Source organism: Macadamia integrifolia, unplaced genomic scaffold, assembly GCF_013358625.1.
Source record: "Macadamia integrifolia cultivar HAES 741 unplaced genomic scaffold, SCU_Mint_v3 scaffold938, whole genome shotgun sequence".
NCBI lineage: Eukaryota > Viridiplantae > Streptophyta > Magnoliopsida > Proteales > Proteaceae > Macadamia > Macadamia integrifolia.
This window is the reverse complement of record NW_024870587.1, coordinates 178,967-190,595: the sequence shown is the minus strand read 5'-3', so window position 1 is coordinate 190,595 and position 11,629 is coordinate 178,967.

The following is an 11,629-nucleotide window of genomic DNA, read 5'->3' as shown; positions in this document are numbered from 1 at the left end:
CTATAATAGGAAAATGGGGTTGGGCTAATATAAAAGATTTAAAGATTTAAAAGTCAAAGAAAGAAAGTATAAAAAAGGGGTTGCATTATGTGTTGCATTCATGGCATGCGTGAGTGTAGATAAAAGGTAATTAGGTTGGTACTATAACCTATAAAGTACTATTTTGACGAAATTTCGACAGCATAACGGCGTAAAATGGGATTTCCAAAAATTTTACACAAATACCTGATAAACCACAGACAATATGAAATAACAATGATCAAAGATAGCAAATACACAATTAAGCTATATAAGTGTTCAACACCTGATTCCACCACAAAATGATCACTACCAAAGATATATTATTCCACAATGAATCCAGTTACATCGCAAATACAAGGAATGAGAATAAATAAATATACAATGTCTATAAAAAAAAAAAAGAGGAAACAGGTAAACATCTGGTGTGTGTGAGCCAAGCCCTCACTGGTCGTCGTCATCGTCGTCGATGATCACCACGTTCGCCGGAGGCCTGGAGTTGACGTCGAGGCGGTGATCGTAATAATCGAACCTCACGTTCACCAGCGTACCTCCCTCCGTAGCCGGCCAAAATCTGCTGAGATAGCGTTGGCCGTGGTGTCTAAGTCCTGACCCAGCCGGAGGAAGGAATCCTCCAAGGTGGTCTGCCTCTCCATAAGGCGTTCCTCCCTGGAGACAATCTCGTCCAGCCGCCTCAGTATCTGAACCTGGCCATCCTGCAAGGCCCGCATGGAGGCCGTCATGCCCTCGTAGTCGTAGGCACCACTCCCAGGTGGTGGGGCTCCATATGGTGAGGCTGCAGCTCTGGAAGAACTAGGGCCAGGACCTCTCGACTCCTGAGGCGCCTCCTCAGGGATGCTGCCACCCATCAGATCCTCCTCGTCCTGAGGAACGTAGTCCTCATCCTCCTCACTGGACTCCTCCTCCATGGGGACATCCTCCATAGGGGCAGCCCTCCTACCCCTACCTCTCTGAACTCCTGATCTCGGAGGTGAATCCATGAGGGTCTGAAGACCCATCCTCAGGAGGTTTCTCCGGTCGAACCTATCACCCGGAGTCTTCCCCTCCTCACCGCTCAGATCCACCCTGAAGAACTCAAAGATCCTAGTGAGGATCCTACCGTAAGGGAATCCTCCGTCCTCTGGGTGGGAAGTATGGTGCTCCATCGTCCTAAGAATAATGTATGGGAGGCACAAGTGCTCGCCGCCTCCCTCTGCGGCCGTGAAGATGTAGAATGCAATGAAAGCCGCCATGAAACCCACCTGGTTCCGATGACCTCCTCTGGGGAGCAGGTTGAACTGGATCAACCGGGCGAATAGACGAACCTCAGGGTAGAAGGATGTCTCGGACTCCGGGCGACTGCTGCTGCCGCAGATGGTCTCGTAGATGAAGTCCGGTGTCGCGAGGCTCATGAACGGTCCCTGAGGCTTACTCTTAGGGGGACTGTAGTATCGGTGACCCGCCGCCGATATACCCAGGATACTGGCCAAGGTGCCTACCGTCAGCTGGATGTCCACCCCCTTCACCAAGTTGCTGATGGTGAACTCCCCGTACGGATACGACACCTCCAGGTTGCAATAGAACCGACGGACGAGCTGCTCGTAGCACGGTCGGTCTACATGAAGTATAGAGTCCCAACCCAATACTGAGAACCTCTCCTGAAGCCTAGCCTTGTGGAAGTCCTCGACTACCACGGTCTTCTCCATCATCACTGACCCCTTCAGGAAGTTGGGCCAGTTGGCTGCGGCCTCTGCACTGAGGAAGTGCTCCTCATCATAGTCTGAAGGGTCAGACTGGGCAGGTGCGGGTCTCCCTGTGCGAGGAGCTGAAGAGCTGGTCTCCGCACTCTTCTGCTTAGAAGCGGTGGTCTTGCATCTAACGCCAGAGGAAGATGGTCCCTTGCCGGTGCGTGACGACATCCTGGCAATAAGGAAAGAAAGTAGGGTTAGTACAGAAAGGAAAAGACAGCAGCATTAAAAAGGGGAATCCAAAACCCAATTCATGCAAAACGGGAACGACGACAATCTAGGAACGATAGGAAACCTATGACATGAAGCACAGTAGGGTATAACGCGGAGGAACATGCCAAACCAGTAAAAATGACAGCGAAAGCAAAGAGCATAAATAAAACGAGGGAATTCAAGTCCAATGTTCAAATTCGAACATAAGGGGGAATAGCTTGAAACCCTAGGTCTAGAGCAAAATGCCATAGTAGCAAGATCATGAAAGTGCAAGAACATACCCAAATAGGCTATGGAATTCCAAGAATGCAAGTATGGGATGAAAAGAAAAAAAACCAAGGAAACCAATACAAAAAGAGGGATTTTCATAGAAATACATGGGGATTCCAAGCATAATGGAGGATTCATGAAATCTAAAGCATATCTAGCGTAAATCAAATGGAATGCACCACAAAGGAGTCATCAATTGGAGAAAAAGAGTGAGAAATGAAGAAATCCCCAAATTTGGAAACCTAGGGCACAAATTGGGGTTTTCTCCAAATGAAGGGATAAAATTCCTATAAACTACAAATGACCACAGTAGAAGCATCACAATCACATGGAAATACTATTCTATGGTGAAAAATATGAAAAGGAAATCCAAAAGGCAAAGCTTGCACGCATTCTACCCAAATGGAAATTCTGAGAAAAGCAAAAAGAGAAACTTACTTGAAGAAGGGAGAGTGACTCTTCTCTAAAGCGCCGAGTTGATGAGTGGAACCGCGAATAGAAGCGCCGAGGAGAGCTCCAAGATCGCCCAAGGAAGAAAGGAGGAAAGAGAAAAGGAGTTTGGGAAAAGGACAGACAGAACAGGGTCTGTAGGGCCCTGTTCGTGTTTTTACACGGGAAAGACCGGCGGGTATGACCGGCGGGCCCCTACCCGCCGGTGCCACCCGCCGGTGTGAGGTACTAGGACTGGCGGGCTCAACCGGTGGGCCCCTACCCGTCGGTGCAGCCCACCGGTTATGACAGTTGGGAAATTTTAAAATTTTTCCTTTTCTTTTTCCCTTCTCTCCTCCTAGTGTGATTTCATTGATTTTCATTATGGACATTCTTCCTATGATTAATATGCTATGGTCAAGTGGGACCATTGACATGTCTATTGGGGACTTTGCCAGTATCCTGGAATTGAGCTGCGATTATTTACAGGCTATCATACACTACAACACCTCATGTAATGGCATATGATTGTGTGCCGAAATCAATTCTATAGTGCTTAACCAATATGGTGTGTGATGTGTTCCAGGTACAGGGATACGATGGTACGTACTAGATCCGGTAGTAATGCCTGAGGTACCTCGCGGGGTCCTCGTCGGGCCGGTCGACCACAAAATCCCAGGAGGTCCCGCTCTGTGGGGCATACCTCACCTCCACTACCTCCAGAGACCCTTGGTCAGGGTGGGGCACATGGGGACCCACCTATGACTTCACTCCCGGACCCTCCACCGGTCATTACACCGGGAGATGTTGCCACGATAATTCAGCAGTCCCAACAAGCTTTCCAGCAACAAATGCTTCAGCAACAGCAAGCATTTATGACTACCATCCAGCGACAGTTGGATTTTTCTCAACCGGGTCAACCTCCCCGAGTACTCACTCCACAGGACCCACCTGTAGGGTCGGGAACGGGACCACAAGTGGGGGGTACACCTCCAATCCCACCATTCGGTGTTCCTCAGTATGGGATGCCTCCTCCATACTCCTACTATCCTGCCTATGTTCCTAACTTCCCGACGACGAGTAATACGTCAAGGGTAGTGAAGTCGTTCAAGAGGAACTTACCACCTGTATTCTCTAAGGTGGGGGGTGATCCTCTGGAACCGGATCAGTGGATCCAAGAATTAGAGAAGATATTTGAGGTGCTTGAGTGCATGGATGCCCAGAAACTCATTTGTGCTGGGTTACAACTCAAGAAAGAGGCAAATTCTTGGTGGCAAGCCTCCAAGCCTATATTGTTGGCTGCTCATCCAGAACCCACTTGGGAGCAGTTCAAGGAGTTGTTCTTGGACAACCATTATCCGCGCAGTTTCAGAGACCGAAAGGAGACTGAGTTCATGGCCTTAACTCAAGGAGGTAAGACTGTCCTTGAGTATCAACAACAATTCGAGAGTTTGTTCCATTTTGCCCCAAGGCATATGAGGACAGCTGAAGAGAAGGCGGCAAGGTTCCTAAAGGGCCTAAAGGCATCTATTGGGTCCGTACTTGAGGTACTGGATTTGACCAAGTATGGCCAGATTGTGCAGAAGGCCAAGACCATGGAAGATAAGCAAAAGGGTGAACAGTCCCTCACCCCTGGACTATGGAAGAGAACAAATCCATTCCCAGATATGGGAAATTCCTCCAAGGCATACCGCGGATCATACAGTTCTGGGCCTATGTATAGGCAGCCCTATAGGCCATCTGGCTACCCTCCTAGGCCAGTTGGTGGTTCGGGTTCCACCTCTTTTCGCCCGAACACTAGTGTGGCACCTACGACTCCAAGGCCACCTCGACCTCCATCTGCAACGGGTCAAGTGCAGAGGGGCCCCGCTCTGGTTCCGACATCTCAGATTCGTTGCTTCAATTGCCATTCATATGGGCATTATACGAAAGACTGTCGGGCCAGACCAGCCTTGCCCTCCAGTCAGCCCTCTGCGTACCGACCTCCCTTACCTCGAGGCAGTCAACCGCAGGGAAGGATGTATGCCCTATCAGCCGAGGAAGCTGAGGCTAGTACAGAAGTTGTAGCAGGTACATTTTAAATTAAGAAGTTCATTATGATTAATATTGATGACCCGCTGAAATTATATACATTGTTATACTAGGTATCCTACCCATATCGGGCATACCAGCCTATGTTTTATTTGATTCAGGAGCTACTCATTCATTCGCATCTAAGAGATTTGTAGGGAAACTTGGGATGTCACCCAGGATCCTAGACCATGGAATGATTGTTAGTATGCCTACTGGTAAAATTGCACAGTTGAAGGAAGTGTATGGGCCGTGCCCAGTGGAGATTAGTGGGAAGAACTTTGATGCACAACTCATTAAATTCAATATACAGAATTTTGATGTTATATTGGGTATGGATTGGTTGTCGGCTCATCGAGCTAATGTGATCTGTGCGGAAAGGCTGATTAAGGTAACAGATGACGAAGGGAAAGAGTGGGTATACCGAGCAGATACAATGAAAAGGGTGAGGAAGGTCCTTGTCTCCGCTCTCCAAGCGGTAAAGTTACTAGAAAGTGGATGTCAGGGTTTCATAGCCTCGGTACTCGATGTTGATGCAAGAGTTACACCTCTAGAAGAAGTAAAGGTGGTTAAAGAGTTTCCCGATGTTTTCCCAGATGATCTGATGCATTTACCACCTGATAGGGAGTTGGAGTTTGGCATAGACTTGACTCCTGGAGTAGCTCCAGTATCTAAGGCTCCATACAGGATGGCACCAGCTGAATTGAAGGAGTTGCAGATGTAGTTGCAGGAACTATTGGAAAAGGGGTTTATTCGCCCAAGTGTTTCACCTTGGGGTGCCCCGGTGTTGTTTGTCAAGAAGAAGGATGGTAGCTTGCGTATGTGCATAGATTACCGGGAGTTGAATAAGCTAACCATTAAGAACCGGTATCCATTGCCACGCATTGACGATTTATTTGATCAGTTGCAGGGAGCCAGGGTATTTTCAAAGATAGACCTTCGGTCCGGCTATTATCAGCTCAAGATAAAGAGCAGTGATATACCCAAAACAGCATTTAGGACTCGATACGGCCATTATGAGTTCCTAGTGTTGTCCTTCGGGTTAACCAATGCGTCGGCAGCATTCATGGATCTAATGAATCGATTATTTTAGGATGTGCTCGACAAATGGGTAATTATTTTTATTGACGATATCTTGATCTACTCCAAGACCGAAGAGGAGCACACTCAACACTTGAGAATGGTGTTACAAAGGTTGAGAGATCAACAGTTGTTTGCCAAGTACAGCAAGTGTGAATTTTGGCTTGAACAAGTTGGATTCCTAGGGCACGTAGTGTCTAAAGCTGGAATCGAGGTAGATCCTGCTAAGGTGAAAGCAGTAGAGGAATGGGAAAGCCCCAAGAAATTTACCGAAATTAGAAGCTTCTTGGGTTTGGCTAGATATTACTGGCGCTTCATCGAGAATTTTGCTCGGATCTCAGCATCAATGACCAAGTTGACTAAAAAGGGTGTGAAATTCGACTGGGCAGAGGAATGTGAGAAGAACTTCCAGGAATTGAAAGAGAGATTGGTGACTGCCCCTGTGCTGATTATTCCTGAAGGCACAGGTGGAATGACAGTTTATACCGATGCTTCCAAAGTTGGTTTGGGTTGTGTTCTCATGCAACACGGTAAGGTAATAGCGTATGCATCCGACAACTAAAGAAGTATGAGAAGAATTACCCCACTCATGACTTGGAACTAGCTGCAGTCATTTTTTCCCTTAAGATCTGGCGACATTATTTGTATGGGGAGAAGTGTGAGATATACAGTGATCACAAAAGCCTGAAATACTTCTTCACCCAGAAGGATCTGAACATGAGACAGAGAAGATGGCTTGAACTCATGAAGGATTATGACTACGATATTCAGTATCATCCCGGTAAGGCTAATGTAGTGGCAGATGCATTGAGTCGGAAGACATAGACTGTGTCGCTCTCATACTTAGCAGTCAGCTCACCACTCGTGCAAGAGGCGATGCTAATGGATGAAACCCTCTTGTATGAAGGGGCAACCTTAGAGCTTGAACCTCAACCAGAAAACCTTAAATGGTTGACGGTATCCTTGTCGGCTCTACAGGTGCATCCGGCAATTAGGCAAGAGGTGATAAGGAAGCAACCTTTAGATCCTGAATTGCAACGGATCAGAGTTAAGGTTCAAGACCAAACAATGAACGACCCAGATTTTACTTTAGCCAGTGATGGGGCATTGATGTTTCGAGACAGATTGTGTGTACCCGATGATTTGGATATACAAGATAAGATAGTGAGAGAAGCACATAGCTCCGAGTACTCACTTCACCCAGGAAGTACCAAAATGTACAAAGACCTCAAACAAAGTTACTGGTGCCCAAGCATGAAAGTCACCATAGCTTTATATGTGGTGACTTGTCTTACCTTCCAGAAAGTAAAAGCTGAAAGGCATCGACCTTATGGTACTCTTCAGCCACTCCCAGTACCAGAATGGAGGTGGGAAAGAATTACAATGGACTTCGTCACCGGACTACCAAGTACACCTAAGGGAATGGACGCGATATGGGTGATCGTGGATCGGCTTACCAAGACTGCTCATTTTGTTCCTATCAAGACCAAGTCCTCCATGACCAAACTAGCACAACTTTACATGGACAACATAGTACGTTTACATGGAGTGCCAGTGAGCATTGTTTCGGATAGGGACCCAAGGTTCACGTTCAGATTTTGGAAAAGCTTACAGCGTGCCTTGGGATCACAGCTGAATTTGAGTACATCTTTTCACCCACAGACGGACGGTCAGTGGGAGCGAACCATACAGATATTAGAAGACATGCTCAGGGCATGTGCAATGGAGATGAGTGGCAGTTGGGAAGAATATATACCTCTTATGGAGTTTGCATATAATAACAGTTACCAAGCTACAATTGGAATGGCTCCGTATGAGGCATTATATGGCAGGAAGTGCAGAACTCCTTTGTATTGGGATGAGGTAGGTGAACGTCGAATGTTAGGACCTGAGATGATACAGATGACTTGTGACAAAGTCGACGTTATTAGAGAACGGATTAAAGCAGCTCAGTCCCGTCAAAAGAGCTATGCGGACACCCGCAGGAAGGAGATTGAATTTCAGCCAGGAGAAAAGGTATTTCTCAAGATCTCTCCTACTAAAGGTTTGCAAAGGTTTCACAGAAAGGGGAAGTTGAGCCCAAGATACATCGAACCATTTGAGATCTTATCCCGGGTTGGCTCAGTAGCCTACATGCTTGCTCTGCCACCTTCGCTTGGGGATGTTCACAATGTATTCCATGTATCCATGCTGAAGAAGTACGTGCATGATCCATCTCATGTACTACCCGTGGAACCAGAGTACCTAGAAGCTGATATGACCTACACAGAACAGCCAGCTGAAATTTTGGACCGGAAGGTGAAAACCCTTCGCAACCGCTCCATTTCCTATGTAAAGGTGCGATGGGGTGGTCACTCACTTAAAGAAGCATCTTGGGAGGTAGAGGATGAAATGCGAGCCAAGTACCCTCATCTTTTTGATCAACCAGGTACGCAATTTCGAGGACGAAATTTTTCAGAAAGGGGGGTAATGTAATACCCCGCTTCTTAAACCCGGTCTGATTTCGCGGTTGAACCGGTTTAACCATGCAGGAACCGAGCCAGAGGAAATTAGAGCGGGTTCCTTATGGGCTATGATGGCACGGGTGACCTTAAACACCGGCTGGCCCGACAAGTCCGAGCCAGTGCCAGAAGAGACGGGAGTGCCCAAACCGTGTACGTGCACCTACCATAAGGCTATGTACGGATAAAACAGGTATTATATCCGTATTTTAAGGTATATACGTATGCTACATCGTATGCCTGGGGTGGGGTTCGCGTCGAGGTCCGAACCCGATCAAAATCCTGAGCTTTGGCCCTCAAGTGGGTAGGACAGGTGGGTGCACCCACCCGAGTGACCCATCCAAGTGCACTATTCACTTAATTAGGAATGGTATATAAGGCTTTATGATTTTCTTTTCTTTCCATTTATTACCCTCGTACGTTGGTGAGAAAAGTAAAGAGGAGAGAGAAAAGAAAGGGAAGAAGAAAGGAAGAGAAGGAAGAGGAAGAAAAGGGGGATTTCAGCGGCGCCGAAGCTCAATCTTCCCATTCCGGTGCCGGGAGAGTGATCTTCAACTCTAGATCTACAGTTGGAGGTAAGAAAAGTTTGGTTTTGTGAACATTCACCATACCCAAGCTTTAAACCCTTGATTCGAGTATGGTTTCTTGAGATCTTGTAAAACCCCTTTGAAATGATGAATCTAAGTTTTAATAGATGATTTATGTGTTGATCTTGATGGATTTAAAGAGATATTGACAAGGTGGAAGGAACATTGTGGGTTTGAAGTGGTTGGAGGGTTTGAAGTCGTTCTTGAGCAAAGAAGGTAAGATGGTTTTCCCTCACTTGAATCTAATCTAGATCTAGGTTAGAACCATCCTATAGGACCTTGAAGGTGTGAAGAATGGGTGGGGAAAAGCCCCATTTGATTCCCCAAAGAATGGAGAAAATGGGGAAGAAACAGTGTCTTTTCCGCCAAGACCGGTGGGTAGCACCGGTGGGTACAACTGGTGGGCCCCTACCCGCCTGTGGCACCCACCTGAGAGGGCAGGGGCCTTCTGGCCCAACCGGTGGGTAGGACCGGCGGGTACAACTGGCGGGCCCCTACCCGGACCGACGGGTAGGACCGGTGGGCCAGACAGCCCACCTGTCTGACCCACCTGTGTGGTCAGAAGGTGATCCTTATGTCCGATCGAACCCAAATCGGACGTGTGACCTTCTTTTGACTTTCTAAACATGATTTTGTCATCGGATTTCATTAATTTTGATCCAAAAATGGTGAAGTACTAACCCCGCTCAATTATGTTAGGTTCACCAAATCCTACCCAATTCGCACCGGATCTCACCCGTGCCGAACGGGAATCTTGTATGCTACAGGTAAGTGGGGAGAGGACGTTTGGCCTTGTTTCAAGGCATTATTTGGCATTCATTTAATTATATCTAATCTAGTCATGTCATCATGAATATGCTATGTAGATTAGTTATTCCACACATTGATGTGCATATGTGCTATGTTTACTTTTCAAATGCCAATTGAATGAGATGTTTATATGTTGAATGTGGACATCATGGTGCATAATGCATTGATAGACTAGATGCCGTAGTCGGCTTGAAAACGAATGCATTGGTGGCCCGTGGAATGGGACACGGAGGCACTATGCAATCGTACTATTGTCATATAGGAGCATGCGGTATTAGGATTCTCACCATCCCGTGCTACGACCCTTCCCAACAGGGGTTAAGGTGTTGGGTTATCATTTGGGGGGAAGCAGTGGTCGCGGTCGTCGGGTCACTGTGGCGGTTAGACATAACGCCCGACGAGTCATGTAGGACAGTCGGCAACCCCGGCGGTACATTCAAGAGGGCCAATCGTACTGCTTTTAAATTGCTGGAGTCAGCACCTTTATTTTCAGTCATTTACATTTCTGTTGAGAGCCGGTGGATGGCATTGTCTTTACTTTTCCGAGTACTCACGGTGGGCCTTCTCCGACAGCCCTATGGGCGTATCGCAGGAGGGAGTTCGCGGCTCGTACCCGGAGTATACGCGCACTGTGGTTGTAGTAGCACTAAAACCAAGGACTTAGTAATGTTGCTTAGGTGGATGTGATTTAAAATGTATAGCATGGCATGTAGTGCATATGATGTGTTGTGATGTGTGGACTGCTGTGTGGTCCATCTTTCTACTTACTGAGCTAGTGAGCTCATCCCACGTGTACACCCCTTTTTAGATGATTTTACAGGTCATACATCTGAGGAGCATGGGGTGGGTCCCACAGTCGAGTTTCCTGAAGAGGACTGGTGGACCCCTGAGGAGTTAGAGCACGGCGCCGATTGCTCGTGTGAGAGTTGTGCTGCGGGACAGCAGTTCTGAGGCCGTGCTGAGCTCCACTTCTGAGGCCAAGCTGAGCTCTTCTATATGATGCCGAGCTGGGCACGACCCTTGACGCCGAGCTGAGCTCCAGCCTTGATACCGAGCCGATCTGTGTACTCTGATGGTTTGATGATTTCCTGTATATACTTGATATTTGAATTTTATTCTTTTTGTGTATATATCATGCCTTCGGGCCCAAATGTATATAATTATTGTATCACCATTCGGGTATCAAGTATATGGGATTTATTCACAGGTAAAACTTAGTCTTCCGCTGATCTGATGAACTTATGTTAGAGTGCGTATGCTGTGGTGGAATACAGTATCTGATGATCCTGGCAGGTTTGGGTTAACCGGTGTTAACTCGATCACCGCTCCGATTCAGTGTGATCGGGGTGTGACACTAGGTCTAATGAATCCCTTTTTCAGAAGGTCTTGAAGTTGCATATGAAATTCCTTTAAGTCTGTGGGGGCCATACAGTAAGGGGCTTTTGACATTGGTGCCAAGCCGGGGAGTTGGCCTATAGCAAACTCTATCTCTCAATCCAAGGGTAAACCTGTCAAGTCATCTGGGCATGCATCAAAAAATTCCCTCACCACATCAAGCTCAATTAATGGCCTAATCTCTATCTTAGTATCCATCACAGATGCTAAATAGCCTTGACATCCCTTATCCAGTAGCTTCTTCATCTGGAGCACGAATATGATAACCTTCTTGGGTTTCTTGGGCTTATCCCCTTGGAACACAAACTCATCATCACCATGAGGTCTAAAAATGATAGTTTTCTCTGGACAGAGCACACCAGCTCTATATGCAGACAACCAGTCCATTCTTAAAATCATGTCGAAGTCGGTCATATCCAACTTGATCAAGTGAGCATTCAACTCATGTTCACCTATGGTCACTGGACAAGGCTCATAAACACAGTTCAAACCCACTACACTTCTTGTA